The sequence below is a fragment of the Falco punctatus genome, assembly GCF_963210335.1.
Source record: "Falco punctatus genome assembly, chromosome: 6".
NCBI lineage: Eukaryota > Metazoa > Chordata > Aves > Falconiformes > Falconidae > Falco > Falco punctatus.
In genome coordinates this window covers 77924991-77942733 of record NC_137585.1, presented here as the reverse complement: position 1 = coordinate 77942733, position 17743 = coordinate 77924991, and the positions used below count along the sequence as shown (strand labels likewise).

General features: G+C 45.3%; 1 long non-coding RNA gene across 1 annotated transcript in view; it reads left to right on the top strand.

Moving 5' to 3' along the window:
* Positions 1-1713: 1713 nt before the first annotated feature.
* LOC308065275 overlaps positions 1714-17743 on the top strand; it is a 72834-nt gene continuing 56804 nt past the window's right edge. Inside the window, exon 1 of the long non-coding RNA XR_013928724.1 lies at positions 1714-2388. This is a non-coding gene — a long non-coding RNA (uncharacterized lncRNA). The remainder of the gene's footprint in view (positions 2389-17743) is intronic.

Here is a 17743-nt window from a genome sequence, read left to right as displayed (position 1 = left end):
TTAAGCATTTTTAGGCTTTAGGGGTTTTAGGCTTTCTAAGGTTAAAGGTGATTTTGTTTTGTCGGGTTCAGTGTTTTGGGGGTCAAGGCTTTTTAACTGTTGATGGGTTTTAGGGTTAATGGTATTTAGCTTTTTTAGGGTTTTTTAGGGTTAAGCGTTTGTAGAGCTAAGCATTCTAAGTGGTTTTTGGCTTTAGGGGTTTTACGATTTTTAGGTTTAAAGGGGATTTTGGTTTATTAGGGTTAAGTGGTTTGGGGTTAAGGGTTTTAGGGTTTTTAGGGTTAAGATCTTTATGGGTTTTAGGGTCTGTAGGGCTAAGGGTTTTTTTGGACTAAGGCATTTTAGGGAATTTGGGGTTAAGGCGTTTTAGGATTTTTAGGGTTTTTACGTTTAGAGCGTTTTAGGTTTTTTAGGGTAGAATGGTTTTAGGGATTTTACAGTTATTAGGGTTAAGGTTTAAGGGGATTTAGGGCTTTTTTTGTTGTTTAGGGTTAATGTTTGTTATGTTTTTTAGGCTTTTTAGATTTAATGGGTGTTAAGGTTGAGAGATTTTAGTTTGTTTCCTGTTAAGGGGTTTTAGTTTTAAGGGGGTTTAGGATTACGGGTTTTTACGGATAGAGGTTCTTTAGGATTTTTAAGGTTAAGGGAATTTTTAAGTCAAGAGGTTTTAGAGTTACGTAATTGGGGGGGGGGTAGGGATAAGGTATTTTAGGGGTTTTAGAGTTTAGTGGTTTTAGGGTTAAAAGAATGTATGGGTTTTAGAGTTAATCATTTTGGGGTTAAGGATTTTTAGTGTCAATGGGTTGTAGGTTTAAGGGTATTTAGCCTTTTAAGGGTTAAGGGGGTTTAGGTTTTTTAGGGTTCAGTGGTTTTAGAATTAAGCATTTTCAGGGATAAGTTTTTTTAGGCTTTAGGGTTTTGACAATTTTCAGGTTTAAAGAGGTTTTTGGTTTTTTTAGGATTACATTTTCTGGGGTTAAGGGTTTTAGGGTTTTTAGGGTTAAGTTTTTTAGGGTTTTTAGGGTTTGTAGGGTTAAGGGAGTTTTGGATTAAGGCATTTTAGGGGTTTGGGGGTTAAGAGTTCTTAGGGTTTTTATGTTTAGGCGTTTTTATAGGGTTTTAGAGTAAAGTGGTTTTAGGGGTTTTACAGTTATTAGGGTTTAGAGTTTTTAGCAGTTTTATGTGGGCTTTTTGCATTAAGGTTTTTTAGGTTAATGTTTCTTTTGGGTTTGGGGGTTCTTAGATTCAGTGGAGTTTAGGGTTAAGAGTTTTCAGGGTTTTGACTGTTAAGGGGTTTTAGGTGTAAGGGCTTTAGGATTTCGGGTTTTTAGGCTTAGAGGGTTTTCAGGATTTTTAGGGTTAAGTGTTTTTAAAGATCTTTTAGGTTAAGAGTTTTTAGAGTTAAGTAATTTGGAGTTTTTTAGGGATAAGTGTTTCTAGAGTTATTTTTTTAGCATTATTAAGGGTTTAGGGTTAAGTGGGGTTTAGGCTTTTTAGGATTAAGTGAATGTAGTTTTTTTAGTGTTATGGGTTTTAACGCATTTTTAGGTTCAAGGAGTTTTAAATCTAGGGCTCGTAGACAGTAGCATTAGAAGGTATGATTAGAATCAGCACCTTCATCCTAAGTTGTTTTGAGGATTTGCTCTGAGCTCTTTAGAAACAGTTTGTCTTCTCCAAACCACAAACATTTATCTTGTTCATGTTTTAGGGCTAATGGTTTTATGGTTTTTAGGATTAAGGGGTTTAATGGTTAAGGGTATTAGGGTTAAGCATTATTAGGGTTTTTAAGATTAAGGGTTTTCATGGGTAAGTTTTTTTAGGGATTTTAGGGTTATTCGTTCTTAGGGTTTTTAGGGTTTATACGTTATTTGTTTTTAGGGTTTTCAAGGTTTTGAGCGTTAAGGTGTGTTAGGGTTAAGGGATTTTAAGGTTTTTAGGGTTAAGCTTTCTTGAGGTTAATGTTTTTTGCCTCTGAAGTTGTTTTAGGGTTAAAGGGTCTTTGCGTTTTTAGGGGGTTTTGGGTTAAGGGTTTTTTTCTTTTTTAAGGTTAAGACTTTTGAGGGTATGTAGGGTTAAGGGTTCATATTGGTTTTAGCCTTAAGGGTTTTTAGGTTTAAGTATTTCTAGGGTTTTTAGGTTTAAGAGGTTTTAGGGTTATAGGTTATATAGAGTTAAGAGTTTTTAAAAATTTTAGGGTTAAGGGTTTTTACATTTTTTAAGGTCAAGACTTTTGAGGTTGAGGGTGTTTAGGGGGTTTTGGTTTAAGGGGTTAAATGTTTTTAGAGTTAATCCTTTTCAGGGATAAGTGGTTTTAGGCTTTAGGGTTTTGACAATTTTTAGGTTTAAAGAGGTTTTTGGTTTTTTAGGATTAAGTTTTCCGGGGTTAAGGTTTTAGGGGTTTTAGGGTTACGTTTCTTAGGGTTTTTAGGGTTTGTAGGGTTAAGGGGGTTTTGGATTAAGGAATTTTAGGGGGTTTGGGGTTAAAGGATTTTTAGGGGTTTTAAGGTTTTTAGGTTTAAGCGGGTTTAGGTTTTTTTATGATAAAGTGGGTTTAGGGATTTTATAGTTATTAGGTTTAAGGATTTCTAGTGCTTTTATGGGTTGAAAAAAAATTTTTAAGGGTTAATATTTCTTTTGGGTTTTAAGGTTCTTAGATTCAATGGGTTTAGGGTTAAAGGTTTTTATGGTTTTTAGGGTTAAGGGTTATTAGGGTGTTTCTGGATATGTTAATGGTTTTTTAGGCTTTTAAAAGTTTTTAGTGTTAAGTGGTTTTAGGATTAAAAGAGTTTAAAGTTTTTAGAGTTAATCATTTTGGGGTTAAGGATTTTCATTGTTAATGGGTTTTAGGGTGAACAGTATTTAGCATTTGTAGGGTTAAGGGGGTTTAGGTTTTTTAAGGTTAAGTGTAGATTTAAGTTTTTTTCAGGGATAAGGGGTTTTAGGCTTTAGTTTTTTAGGATTTTTACGTTTAAAGGGGATTTTGGTTTGTTAGGTTTAAGTGTTTTGGGGTTATGTGTTCTTACAGTTTTAGGGTTATGAGCTTTTTATGGGTTTTAGCGTTTAATGGAGTTCTTAGTGTTAAAGATTTTTAGCTTTTTCAGGGTTAAGGGTTTTTAGGGTTTGGTGTTTTAGTGTTAAGCGGTTTTAGTGTTTGTAAGGTTTTTAAGATTTAGGGGGTTAATGGTTAAGTCGTTTTGGCATACTTATGGTTAAGGTTTCTTAGCGATTTTAGTGTAAAGGGTTTTTGGGGTTTTAGGGGTTTTATAGTTGAAGTTTTTTTAGGATTAAGAGTTTTTTAGGGTTAGAGCATTTTTAGGGGTTTTGACTTTTTTAGCGTTTGTAACTTTTTTAGGCTTAAGGGATTTTGGGGTTAAGGGTTTTGGGGGTTTTCCACTGTTTAAAGTTAAGCGGTTTTAGGGGTTTTACTGTTCAGGAGTTTTAGGGTTAAGGATTTTTAGAATTAAGGGGTTTGAGAGTTTTTAGCAGTTTTAGGACTATAGGTTTTTAGGGTTAAGGGATTTTAAATGTATGGGATTTTAGCGTTTTTAGAGTTAACAGGGGGCAGTTTTAAGGGTTAAGTGGTTTCAGCATATTTAGGGTTAAATGTTTTTAGTGTTAAGGGGGGTTAGAGTTAAGATTTTTAGCTTTCTTAGGGTAAAGGTTTTTAGGGTTAATGGTTTTATAGTGTTAAAGAGGTCTAGGGGTTTTAAAGTTAATGGGTTTTAAGGATTTTAGGTTTTTTAGGCACTTTATGTTTGTTTTTTTTTTTAGGGATAAGGGTTTTGGGGGATTTTCGGTTTAAGGGTTTTTTTGATTAAGGGTTTTCGGGCTTTTAGTGTTTTGGCGGTTTTAGGGTTAAGGGGTTTTAGCGCTTTTACAGTTAAAGGTTTTTCATATTAAGGGATTTTATGGTTTTTAGGATTAAGGGGTTTTAGGGTTTATATAGTTAAGGGGTTTCATCGTTAAGGGACTTTAGGCTTAAATGTTTTCAGAGTTTTTAGGGTAAAGAGTTTGTAGGGTTTTTAGGGTTAAGGGTTTCTAAAGGTCTTATGGTTAATGTTTTTTGGGTTAAGTGTTTTACGGTTTTTAGAGTTTTTAGCATTTTTAGGAGTTTTAGCTTTTTTATTGTTAAGAATTTGTATCGTTAAGCGTTTTTAGCCTTTTAAAGGTTTTTAAGGCTCAGAGTTTTAAAGGGTTAAGAGATTGTAGGGTTAAGGGGGTTTAGGGGTTTTTTTATTTGTGTTTGGTTTTAGAGTTAAGCTTTTTAGGGTTTCTGTGGTTAAAGGTTTTAGGATTAAGTGTTTTTAGAGTTCAGGGCCTTAGAGTTTTTACGGGTTTTAGGCTTATAGGTTTTTAGCATTAAGGGATTTTAGGGTTAAGGTTTTTTTAGGGTTTTTAGAGTTAAGGGCTTTTACGCTTAAGTGTTTTTATCTTTAAGGTTTCTTAGAGTGAAAGTGGGTTTAGGGTTAAGGGTTTTTGGAATTAAGGGGGTTTAGTGTTTTTATGGTTAAGGGATTTCAGGGTTATTCCTTTTAAGCGTTTTTAGATATTTTAGGGTTAAAGGGTTTTCAGGGGTTTTAGTGTAAAGTGTTTGTAGGGTTAAGGGGGTTTAGATTTTGTGGGGTTTTTTTAGAGTTAAGGGGGTTTAGAGTTTTTAGTGTTACAAGTCTTTAGGGTTACGGGATTTTAGGGTTTTTATAGTTAAGGAGGTTTAGGGTAAAGTGTTTTTAGCATTAAGGGTTCTTAGAGCTAAGGGGTTTAACTTTTTAAAGGGTAAAGAGGCTTTAGGGTTAAGGGCTTTTAGAGTTAAGGGGTTTTAGCGTTTTGATGGATAAGGGGTTTTAGGCTCAAGGTTTTTTAGAGTTGTTAGGGTTATGCCTTTTTAGCTTTTTTAAGTTTAAGTTTTTTTAGGGTTTTTTAGGGTATAAGGGTTTTCAGGGTTTTTAATGTTAATGGTTTTAAGGTTTAAGGGGGTTTAGTGTTTTTCTAGGTTTTTAGGCCTAAGCCTTTTAAGGGTTAAGGGATTTTTGAGTTTAGGGGGTTTAGAATTTTTTTCAATTATTATAAGGTTTTTTTAGAGTTTTAAGGGTTTTTAGGATTTAAGGGCTAAGGGATTTTAAGGTTTTTAGAGTTACAGGGCTCTAGGGTTAGGTTTTTTTAGTGTTAAGGGTTCTTAGAATGAAGTGGGTTTAGCTTTTTAAGAGTAAAGGGGTTTTAGGGTAAAGGGGGTTTAGGTTTAAGGGGTTTTAGTGTGTTTATGATTAAGGGGGTTTAGGGTTTTAGGGTCTTAGGCTTAATGGTTTTTAGGGTTGTGCCTTTTCAGCGTTTAAAGGTTTAAGGTTTTTTACGTTTTTTAGGATATAAGCAGTTTTAGGGGTTTTAGCATTAAGGCTTTTAAGGGTTAACGGGTTTTAGGGATTTCATTGTTAAAGCTTTTTAGGGTTTTTTTTGCGGTAAGTGTTTTTAGGTTTAGGGATTTTTATGGGGAAGTGGTATAGGATTAGAGGGGGTTTAGGGTTTTTATGGTTAACGGAATTTAAGGGTTTTAGTTCTTCAAGGTTTTTTGCGGTTAATTGTTTTTGGTGATAAGTGTTTTTAGGGATTGAAGGTTTACGGTTTTTTCGGTTAAGGGTTTTCAGTGTTGTGTTTTTTGTGGTTTTACAGTTAAGGGTTTTTAGCAGTTTTAGATGTTAAGGTTTTTTTAGGATTAAGGGATTTTAGGGGTTTTAGGGTTAAGGGGTTTTAGCCTTGTATGGGTTAAGGGGTTTGGGGGGTTTTAGGGTTAAGGTTTGTTACGGTTATGAGTTTTAAGGGTATTTAGGGCTAAGTGTTTTTAGGGTTTTTAGGGTCAATCTTTTCTAGCATTTTTAGAATTAAGTGTTTTTAGCGCTAAGGGGTTTTAGGTTTATTGTTTCAAGGCTTAAGAGTTTCAACCTGTGTTAGGGTTAAGGGTTTGTAGCATTTTTAGGGTTAAGGATTGTTAGAACTTCTAGTTTTAAGGGTTTTTAGGGTTAAGGGATTTTAGGGTTACTGGGTTTTAGGTATTTTATGGTGAAGGGTTTTTTGAATCAAGGGGTTTTATGTTTTTTAGCATTAAGGGGGTTTAGGGTTTTCAGGTTTAAATTTTTTTTGGGGGGATGTTAGGGCTAAAGATTGTTGGGGTTTAGTTTTTTGGGGGTTATGGGGGTGTAGGATTTTTAAGGTTAAGGGTTTTTCGAGGTTAAGTGTCGTTAGAGTTACGATGGTTAAGGACTTTTAGTTTAAGAGGTTTTAGCTTTTTTACTGTTAAGTGTTGTTAGGGTTAAGAGCTTTTAGCATTTTTAGGGGGTTTAGCATTAAAGGGTTTTAGGATTAAGGGATTTTAGAGTTGGTAGGGTTAATGTTTTTCACAGTTAAACTTTTTTAGGGTTAAGGGTTGCTGGGGTTAAAGTTTTTTAGGATTTTTAGGGTTCTGTTCGGTTCTTCTTACATATACTGCTCTCTCCTCTCCACTCCTCTCGGCTTTCCTCTTTCATTTTCTCTGCTCTCCTCTTCCCTCCTGTCCGCTCTCCACTCCGCTCTTCTCTTTACTCCCCTCCACTTACCTCTTCCATCACCGTTGCTCTTCTCTTCCCTCCTCACCGGTCTCCTCTTCCATCCTCTCCAGTCTCCACCTATGTCCTCTCCGCCCTCCTCTTCCGTCCTCTTCTCTGCTCTCGTCATCCATCTTCTCTGATCTCCTCTTCTCTCTTCTCACATCTCCTCACCCATCTTCTACGCTCCCCTCTTACCCCTTCTCCGCCCTCCTTTTACCTCCTCTCCGGTCTCCTCTTCACTCTACTCTCCTCTTCACTCCTCTCCACTTACCGCTTCCATCTGCTCTCCTCTTCCCTAATCTCCGCTCTTATCTTCCCTCCGCTCTGCTCTCCTCTTCCTTCAGCTTGCTCTCATATTAACTCCACATGGCTCTCCTTTTCCTGTGTCTCTTCTTTTCCTTTTCCTCCTCTTCCATTTTCTCTGCTCTGCTCTCCCATCTTCACCATTCTTCTTTTATATACTGCGCTCTCCTCTCCATTCATCTGCACTTTCCTCTTTCCTCCTCTCTGCTCACTTCTTTCCTTTCCTCTGCTCTATTCTTCCCTCCCGTCCGCTCTCCTCTACACTTTGCTCTCCTCTTTACCCCTCTCCACTTTCTGCATCAGCTTTGCTCTCCTCTTCCCTCCTCACCACTCTCTTCTTCCGTCCTCTCCACTCTCCGCCTATGTCTTCTCCACCCTCTTCTTCCATCCTCTTCTCTGCTCTCATCATCCATCTTCTCTGATCTCCTCTTCCATCTTCTCACATCTCCTCACACATTTTACGCTCTCCTCATCCGTCTTCTATGTACTCCTCTTACCTCTTTACTGCACTCCTCTTACCTCTTCTACGGTCTCCTCTTCACTCTGCTCTCCTCTTCACTCCTCTCCACTCATAGCTTCCATCTGCTCTCCCCTTCCCTGATCTCTGCTCTCATCTTCCCTCTGCTCTGCTCTCCTCTTTCTTCTGCTCTTTTCTTCTTACTTATACTGCGCTCTCCTCTCCACTCATCTCTGCTTTCTTCTTCCCTCCTCTACGCTCTCCTCTTTCATTTTCTCTGTTCCACTCTTCCCTCCTGTCCGCTCTCCTCTTCACTCTGCTCTCCCCTTTACTCTTCTCCACTTACCTCTCCCATCAGCTTTGCTTTCCTCTTCCCTCCTCTCCACACTCCTATCTTTGCGTACCTGTTCCCTTCTCTCTGCACCCATCTTGCCTCCTCTTCCATCTTCTCTGATCTCCTCTTCCATCTTCTCCACTCTCTGCTTACTTTTATCTCCTCTCTCATCTTCCCTCCTCTCAACTCTCGTCTTCCCTCCTCTCTGCTCTCCTTTGCACTCGACTCTCCTCTCTGCTCCAGTCTCCTCTTCATTGTGTACAACTCTTCCCGCCTCTACGCTCTCCTCTTCTGTATTTTCTTTTTCCGTTCTCCTCTTCCCTGTTATCCATCTCCCCTGTCTGCTCCCCTCTTCCATCCTCTTGGCTTTCGTCTTCCCTCTTCCCTCCTCTCTGCTCTCCTCATGCCTCCTTCCCGCTCTACTCTTCCCTTTTCCCCGCGCTCTTCTTCCCTCCTGGCCACACTTCTCTTCCCTCCTGTCTGCGCTCCTCTTCCGTTCTCTCCGCTCTCCTACCTTACCTCTGTCCTCCTCTTCCATCACCTTTGTTCTCCTCTTGCCTCCTCTTCCGTCCTCTCTGCAATCCTCTTCCAACTTCTCTGCTCTCCTTTTTCAGCTTCTTTGTTCTCCTTGTCATTCCTCTCCGCTCTCCTCCTCACTCCACTCTCATTTACCCTCTTCTCCCCTCTCTTCTTTCTTCTCTCCTCTCCGCACTCCTCTCCTGTCCTCTCCGCTCTTCTCTTCCATCTGCTTTGCTCTCCTCTTCCGTCTTCTATGTTCTCATCTTCCATCTTCCCTCTTCTCCACTTCCCTCCTCACCGAACTCATCTTCCATTTTGTCCTCTCTCCTCTTCCCTCCTTTCCAATCTGAACTTTCTTCATCTCCACTCTTATTGTCCAGCCTCTCTGCTCTTCTCTTCCCTCCTCTCCTCTCTAATCTTCACTAGGCTTTTGCTTCATTCCTCTCCACTCTCCTCCCTGGTCCACTTCCTAAGTGTCGGTAGTCGTCCTCCCTCGTCTCATTACTAGTCTTACACTGACTCTCCTCTTCCCTCTTCTCTGCTCTCATCATCGTTCCGCTCCGCTCTCCTCTTCCCTCTGCTTTGCTTTCTTTTTCTCTCCACATTGCTCTTCTCTTCTCTCATCTGCGCTTTCCTCTTCCCTCTTCTTCCATTTTCTCCACAGTCCTCCTCTTTTTATCCACTCCCATCTTCCCTCCTCTCTGCTCTCAGTTTCCCTCCTCTTCACTCTCCTCTCTCATCTTAACGGCTCTCCTCTTCCCTCCTATAAGCTCTCTTCTTCCCTCCTCTCTACACTCATCTTCCATGCTCTCCGCTCTCCGGCTACCACCTCTCCACTCACCTCTTCCTTTTTCTCCATTCTAACTTTCACCCTGCTCTCCTCTTCTCCTCTTCCCTTCTCTCTTCTCTACTCTGCTTTCCTCTTCTATACTCTCCGCTCTCTTCCACCCTCGTTGCTCTCCTCCTCTATTTGCCTCGAAAGGTTCCTCCCCCCAGATGCGGGGCACGAGGGCCACCTTCCTGGAGCACGAGCAGCAGGCACCTGGCCAGAATGGCCCAAAGCAGCCCTGGCCAGGGGCCCTGCTCAGTGCTTCAGAGAAAGGCAAAGGAACCCTGGGGAGGGACACATGCTAGCCCACTGCGGGGGAAAAAAGCCTTCCTCTGGCCAGCTGCAGGGCACGAGAGGCCATCTTTGTGGGGCACCAGCAGCAGGCGGTGACCTGGCCCAAGGGACCCGTGGAGCCCTGACAAGTGGTCGTGCTCAGTGCTGCAGAGGAAAGCAAATAACCCCCGGGGGCAGTGCCCACGTGCCCTGGGGAAAATTCCCCCCTGACCCCAGCCCCGGCAATGGGCTGCTCCCTGAGCATGTGAGCGAGACCTGCCTCCTCGTCCCACAGGCTGGTCACGCCTCCTGGGAGATGCCAAGCCTCTCCCTCTGACCTAGAGCCATCTCAGGGGCTTCTGAGAGTGGCCAAATACCCCGGTCCCATCGACTTCAGGGGCCACAGAATCCTTCCTGCACCTGGCAGGGCACCAGTGGGTGCTCCAAAGCTCTAGGATCCCGCCAACGTCTGTGCATCCCATAACTTATGGCTGCTGCCCCTGGCTCCACAGAGGATGAGGATGGTGAGCTCTGCAGTGCTTCTCAAGAAGGCATTCCCTTGGTCTTGCCATGGTTGTCCAGCTGAGAAGGATTTCCAGACCTCAGCTGAGCTTTGGATGTGGCCCCACCAGCAGCCTCATCCAGGTTCCAGTCTCCCCCCCTCACCCCGCCCAGGGAATCCCACCGGCCCCTCGAGGACTACCTCTCAGGTGTCTTCAGGCTGCTGCCAGGCCAGCTCTGGCCGGGGGACACAGACGATGCCCCTTTTATACTCCCCCGGGGCACTGTGACTGCTGCGTTGCCGAGTGACGGCACTGTGACATGGGGTGACACAGGGGTGACACGCGCAGCCCCGCCCCTGCCCAGCCCCCCTGGGAGGAAGGGCTTTGGGGTGCCGGCCCCGAGGCAGCCCCTGTGCCCAGGAGGCCCGGGGGGCTGTCCCTGACCTTGGTGGCCATGCACGGGGCACAGCTGCTGGGCATCCCTTGCGCCTCCTCTCCCACTCAGCTCCCAGGGACAAACCTCGTGCTGTTCCTCCTCTCTCAGGCCGTGGCATGGACCATCCCTGCAGCCCAGCGCCCACCCTGTGAGCCGCCCCCTCTCTACCACAGGTAACGTCCATGACGTTGACATGTGGAATCGTACCCTACAACTCGAGGAGAGTTATAACGCAGGTGTGGTTATTGCGGCACAGGGTGCAAGGGGGATGGCTCCTCCCAACCTGCAAGCTTAATTTTACTCACAATACATATTTATACAGCAAAGTGGTTAGTTCGTCCAAAATCTACACCTACTACCTCATTATTGGTTAGTTGCTTTCTTGCCTCAATTTAAAGGTACAGTTCATTTTAAATTCACTGCGCGAGCTCCCGAGGTGGTAATCCACCCTTTTCGGGGGCAAGCGCGGGGCTGGGGGCGTGGGGACGGGACACACACATTTGAGTAGGAGATCAGGATCCCCCACTACCACAATTATTTTACCCTGGTATCCTTGAGTCTTACCACTTCAGCAGTTTGTTTTCTTTTAGCAGTTAGGACATCCTTATCAGGAGGCTCCTTCTTTACGTTCTTGTGGAGCTCACCTACATCTGTATTAACCGTCCCTTCTTGAAGTGCTGAGTGGGCCAAGCTCCAGAGCTTCTCTCGCAGACTGTGAGGCTCTTTCTCGTGTGTTGATGGCTCCTGTTATCTATGCAGCTCCTGCCTGCAGCAGAGTTTTAGGGTTTTCATTATGTTTTCTGCCATCACCAGTAGCTTACTCTCCAAGCAATTGGATGAAGTCGAAGAGGGTCCCCCGTGGAGAGTCAGCCGGGTCACGACAATCACACCAATATGGCTACATGCCGTGCTCACTTTATTAAACAAATAGGTCATATTTATAACTTAAACCAACCGCTCACACGACTTTACACAAAGGTGATTGGATAAAAGTTTCTGGTCACACGGGCGTCCGTGTCACTGATTGGGGAACATGCTGCAGGTGCCTGATCAGAGTGTGCCGATGAGAGTGTGCCGATTTCACGGTTCCTAGGACTTGCTCCGCACCTGGCTTCTTGTTTGGGTATAACTTGTTTTCTTTCTCACACTGCTTGTTCCCAGGACAATTTAAAGTTGCTCTGCAGCTTCAACGAACAGGCCTGGGTTGTCCAACCCGGACAATGGTAACATATGTCCTCGGTCTTTTAAAAATCCCTCTACATATCCCCCTTTTTCTTTTTGGACAACCCATGTCTGTTTCACAATAGATGTTAAACCTTTCTTCAAACAAGAAAATAAACAGCTAAACCCAAATAACCTTACAGCAATGATTACAACAAAGCGTATTCCTTCCTTCAATAACATCTTTAACCAACCTGTTATCCCCAATCCTCTCAACCATTCATCAAAGGGATTATCATCCCTTCAAAATCCTCACAACCGTGTCCATGTGCTAATAACAAAAAATCCATTGCAGCCCTATTTTGTAACATAGCATGCCTAGTACCATCTATATCAAGCAATAACGAACTTAAAATCTGTGACGTAAGATTAAATCGTTTCTCTCCCCAGCACGCTAACTTTCGTATATTCTTAGCATTTAATGCTGTCATTTGGACTCATACATGTACCATTCTGATTGGGAGTCAGATCCACTGTTTTAACATTCCAAAAGCCATCAAAATTTGTTTCAAATTCCCTTTGATGAATGGTTGAGAGGATTGGGGATAACAGGTTGGTTAAAGATGTTATTGAAGGAAGGAATACGCTTTGTTGTAATCATTGCTGTAAGGTTATTTGGGTTTAGCTGTTTATTTTCTTGTTTGAAGAAAGGTTTAACATCTATTGTGAAACAGACATGGGTTGTCCAAAAAGAAAAAGGAGGATATGTAGAGGGATTTTTAAAAGACCGAGGACATATGTTACCATTGTCCGGGTTGGACAACCCAGGCCTGTTCGTTGAAGCTGCAGAGCAACTTTAAATTGTCCTGGGAACAAGCAGCGGGAGAAAGAAAACAAGTTATACCCAAACAAGAAGCCAGGTGCGGAGCAAGTCCTAGGAACCGTGAAATCGGCACACTCTCATCGGCACACTCTGATCAGGCGCCTGCAGCATGTTCCCCAATCAGCGACACGGACGCCCGTGTGACCAGAAACTTTTATCCAATCACCTTTGTGTAAAGACGTGTGAGCGGTTGGTTTAAGTTATAAATATGACCTGTTTGTTTAATGAAGTGAGCACGGCATATAGCCATATTGGTGTGATTGTCGTGACCCGGCTGACTCTCCACGGGGGACCCTCTTCGACTTCATCCAATTGCTTGGAGAAGTAAGCTACTGGTGATGGCAGAAAACATAATGAAAACCCTAAAACTCTGCTGCAGGCAGGAGCTGCATAGATAACAGGAGCCATCAACACACGAGAAAGAGCCTCACAGTCTGCGAGAGAAGCTCTGGAGCTTGGCCCACTCAGCACTTCAAGAAGGGACGGTTAATACAGATGTAGGTGAGCTCCACAAGAACGTAAAGAAGGAGCCTCCTGATAAGGATGTCCTAACTGCTAAAAGAAAACAAACTGCTGAAGTGGTAAGACTCAAGGATACCAGGGTAAAATAATTGTGGTAGTGGGGGATCCTGATCTCCTACTCAAATGTGTGTGTCCCGTCCCCACGCCCCCAGCCCCGCGCTTGCCCCCGAAAAGGGTGGATTACCACCTCGGGAGCTCGCGCAGTGAATTTAAAATGAACTGTACCTTTAAATTGAGGCAAGAAAGCAACTAACCAATAATGAGGTAGTAGGTGTAGATTTTGGACGAACTAACCACTTTGCTGTATAAATATGTATTGTGAGTAAAATTAAGCTTGCAGGTTGGGAGGAGCCATCCCCCTTGCACCCTGTGCCGCAATAACCACACCTGCGTTATAACTCTCCTCGAGTTGTAGGGTACGATTCCACATGTCAACGTCATGGACGTTACCTGTGGTAGAGAGGGGGCGGCTCACAGGGTGGGCGCTGGGCTGCAGGGATGGTCCATGCCACGGCCTGAGAGAGGAGGAACAGCACGAGGTTTGTCCCTGGGAGCTGAGTGGGAGAGGAGGCGCAAGGGATGCCCAGCAGCTGTGCCCCGTGCATGGCCACCAAGGTCAGGGACAGCCCCCCGGGCCTCCTGGGCACAGGGGCTGCCTCGGGGCCGGCACCCCAAAGCCCTTCCTCCCAGGGGGGCTGGGCAGGGGCGGGGCTGCGCGTGTCACCCCTGTGTCACCCCATGTCACAGTGCCGTCACTCGGCAACGCAGCAGTCACAGTGCCCCGGGGGAGTATAAAAGGGGCATCGTCTGTGTCCCCCGGCCAGAGCTGGCCTGGCAGCAGCCTGAAGACACCTGAGAGGTAGTCCTCGAGGGGCCGGTGGGATTCCCTGGGCGGGGTGAGGGGGGGAGACTGGAACCTGGATGAGGCTGCTGGTGGGGCCACATCCAAAGCTCAGCTGAGGTCTGGAAATCCTTCTCAGCTGGACAACCATGGCAAGACCAAGGGAATGCCTTCTTGAGAAGCACTGCAGAGCTCACCATCCTCATCCTCTGTGGAGCCAGGGGCAGCAGCCATAAGTTATGGGATGCACAGACGTTGGCGGGATCCTAGAGCTTTGGAGCACCCACTGGTGCCCTGCCAGGTGCAGGAAGGATTCTGTGGCCCCTGAAGTCGATGGGACCGGGGTATTTGGCCACTCTCAGAAGCCCCTGAGATGGCTCTAGGTCAGAGGGAGAGGCTTGGCATCTCCCAGGAGGCGTGACCAGCCTGTGGGACGAGGAGGCAGGTCTCGCTCACATGCTCAGGGAGCAGCCCATTGCCGGGGCTGGGGTCAGGGGGGAATTTTCCCCAGGGCACGTGGGCACTGCCCCCGGGGGTTATTTGCTTTCCTCTGCAGCACTGAGCACGACCACTTGTCAGGGCTCCACGGGTCCCTTGGGCCAGGTCACCGCCTGCTGCTGGTGCCCCACAAAGATGGCCTCTCGTGCCCTGCAGCTGGCCAGAGGAAGGCTTTTTTCCCCCGCAGTGGGCTAGCATGTGTCCCTCCCCAGGGTTCCTTTGCCTTTCTCTGAAGCACTGAGCAGGGCCCCTGGCCAGGGCTGCTTTGGGCCATTCTGGCCAGGTGCCTGCTGCTCGTGCTCCAGGAAGGTGGCCCTCGTGCCCCGCATCTGGGGGGAGGAACCTTTCGAGGCAAATAGAGGAGGAGAGCAACGAGGGTGGAAGAGAGCGGAGAGTATAGAAGAGGAAAGCAGAGTAGAGAAGAGAGAAGGGAAGAGGAGAAGAGGAGAGCAGGGTGAAAGTTAGAATGGAGAAAAAGGAAGAGGTGAGTGGAGAGGTGGTAGCCGGAGAGCGGAGAGCATGGAAGATGAGTGTAGAGAGGAGGGAAGAAGAGAGCTTATAGGAGGGAAGAGGAGAGCCGTTAAGATGAGAGAGGAGAGTGAAGAGGAGGGAAACTGAGAGCAGAGAGGAGGGAAGATGGGAGTGGATAAAAAGAGGAGGACTGTGGAGAAAATGGAAGAAGAGGGAAGAGGAAAGCGCAGATGAGAGAAGAGAAGAGCAATGTGGAGAGAAAAAGAAAGCAAAGCAGAGGGAAGAGGAGAGCGGAGCGGAACGATGATGAGAGCAGAGAAGAGGGAAGAGGAGAGTCAGTGTAAGACTAGTAATGAGACGAGGGAGGACGACTACCGACACTTAGGAAGTGGACCAGGGAGGAGAGTGGAGAGGAATGAAGCAAAAGCCTAGTGAAGATTAGAGAGGAGAGGAGGGAAGAGAAGAGCAGAGAGGCTGGACAATAAGAGTGGAGATGAAGAAAGTTCAGATTGGAAAGGAGGGAAGAGGAGAGAGGACAAAATGGAAGATGAGTTCGGTGAGGAGGGAAGTGGAGAAGAGGGAAGATGGAAGATGAGAACATAGAAGACGGAAGAGGAGAGCAAAGCAGATGGAAGAGAAGAGCGGAGAGGACAGGAGAGGAGTGCGGAGAGGAGAGAAGAAAGAAGAGAGGGGAGAAGAGGGTAAATGAGAGTGGAGTGAGGAGGAGAGCGGAGAGGAATGACAAGGAGAACAAAGAAGCTGAAAAAGGAGAGCAGAGAAGTTGGAAGAGGATTGCAGAGAGGACGGAAGAGGAGGCAAGAGGAGAACAAAGGTGATGGAAGAGGAGGACAGAGGTAAGGTAGGAGAGCGGAGAGAACGGAAGAGGAGCGCAGACAGGAGGGAAGAGAAGTGTGGCCAGGAGGGAAGAAGAGCGCGGGGAAAAGGGAAGAGTAGAGCGGGAAGGAGGCATGAGGAGAGCAGAGAGGAGGGAAGAGGGAAGACGAAAGCCAAGAGGATGGAAGAGGGGAGCAGACAGGGGAGATGGATAACAGGGAAGAGGAGAACGGAAAAAGAAAATACAGAAGAGGAGAGCGTAGAGGCGGGAAGAGTTGTACACAATGAAGAGGAGACTGGAGCAGAGAGGAGAGTCGAGTGCAAAGGAGAGCAGAGAGGAGGGAAGACGAGAGTTGAGAGGAGGGAAGATGAGAGAGGAGATAAAAGTAAGCAGAGAGTGGAGAAGATGGAAGAGGAGATCAGAGAAGATGGAAGAGGAGGCAAGATGGGTGCAGAGAGAAGGGAACAGGTACGCAAAGATAGGAGTGTGGAGAGGAGGGAAGAGGAAAGCAAAGCTGATGGGAGAGGTAAGTGGAGAAGAGTAAAGGGGAGAGCAGAGTGAAGAGGAGAGCGGACAGGAGGGAAGAGTGGAACAGAGAAAATGAAAGAGGAGAGCGTAGAGGAGGGAAGAAGAAAGCAGAGATGAGTGGAGAGGAGAGCGCAGTATAAGTAAGAAGAAAAGAGCAGAAGAAAGAGGAGAGCAGAGCAGAGGGAAGATGAGAGCAGAGATCAGGGAAGGGGAGAGCAGATGGAAGCTATGAGTGGAGAGGAGTGAAGAGGAGAGCAGAGTGAAGAGGAGACCGTAGAAGAGGTAAGAGGAGTGCAGTAAAGAGGTAAGAGGAGTACATAGAAGACGGATGAGGAGAGCGTAAAATGTGTGAGGAGATGTGAGAAGATGGAAGAGGAGATCAGAGAAGATGGATGATGAGAGCAGAGAAGAGGATGGAAGAAGAGGGTGGAGAAGACATAGGCGGAGAGTGGAGAGGACGGAAGAAGAGAGTGGTGAGGAGGGAAGAGGAGAGCAAAGCTGATGCAGAAAGTGGAGAGGGGTAAAGAGGAGAGCAAAGTGTAGAGGAGAGCGGACGGGAGGGAAGAATAGAGCAGAGGAAAGGAAAGAAGTGAGCAGAGAGGAGGAAAGAGGAAAGTGCAGATGAATGGAGAGGAGAGCGCAGTATATAAAAGAAGAATGGTGAAGATGGGAGAGCAGAGCAGAGAAAATGGAAGAGGAGGAAAAGGAAAAGAAGAGACACAGGAAAAGGAGAGCCATGTGGAGTTAATATGAGAGCAAGCTGAAGGAAGAGGAGAGCAGAGCGGAGGGAAGATAAGAGCGGAGATTAGGGAAGAGGAGAGCAGATGGAAGCGGTAAGTGGAGAGGAGTGAAGAGGAGAGTAGAGTGAAGAGGAGACCGGAGAGGAGGTAAAAGGAGGGCGGAGAAGGGGTAAGAGGGGAGCGTAGAAGATGGGTGAGGAGATGTGAGAAGAGAGAAGAGGAGATCAGAGAAGATGGATGACGAGAGCAGAGAAGAGGACGGAAGAGGAGGGCGGAGAGGACATAGGTGGAGACTGGAGAGGATGGAAGAGGAGACCGGTGAGGAGGGAAGAGAAGAGCAACGGTGATGGAAGAGGTAAGTGGAGGGGAGTAAAGAGAAGAGCGGAGTGGAGAGCGGACAGGAGGGAAGAGGAGAGCAGAGAAAATGAAAGAGGAAAGCCGAGAGGAGTGGAGAGGAGAGAGCAGTATATGTAAGAAGAACCGAACAGAACCCTAAAAATCCTAAAAAACTTTAACCCCAGCAACCCTTAACCCTAAAAAAGTTTAACTGTGAAAAACATTAACCCTACCAACTCTAAAATCCCTTAATCCTAAAACCCTTTAATGCTAAACCCCCTAAAAATGCTAAAAGCTCTTAACCCTAACAACACTTAACAGTAAAAAAGCTAAAACCTCTTAAACTAAAAGTCCTTAACCATCGTAACTCTAACGACACTTAACCTCGAAAAACCCTTAACCTTAAAAATCCTACACCCCCATAACCCCCAAAAAACTAAACCCCAACAATCTTTAGCCCTAACATCCCCCCAAAAAAAATTTAAACCTGAAAACCCTAAACCCCCTTAATGCTAAAAAACATAAAACCCCTTGATTCAAAAAACCCTTCACCATAAAATACCTAAAACCCAGTAACCCTAAAATCCCTTAACCCTAAAAACCCTTAAAACTAGAAGTTCTAACAATCCTTAACCCTAAAAATGCTACAAACCCTTAACCCTAACACAGGTTGAAACTCTTAAGCCTTGAAACAATAAA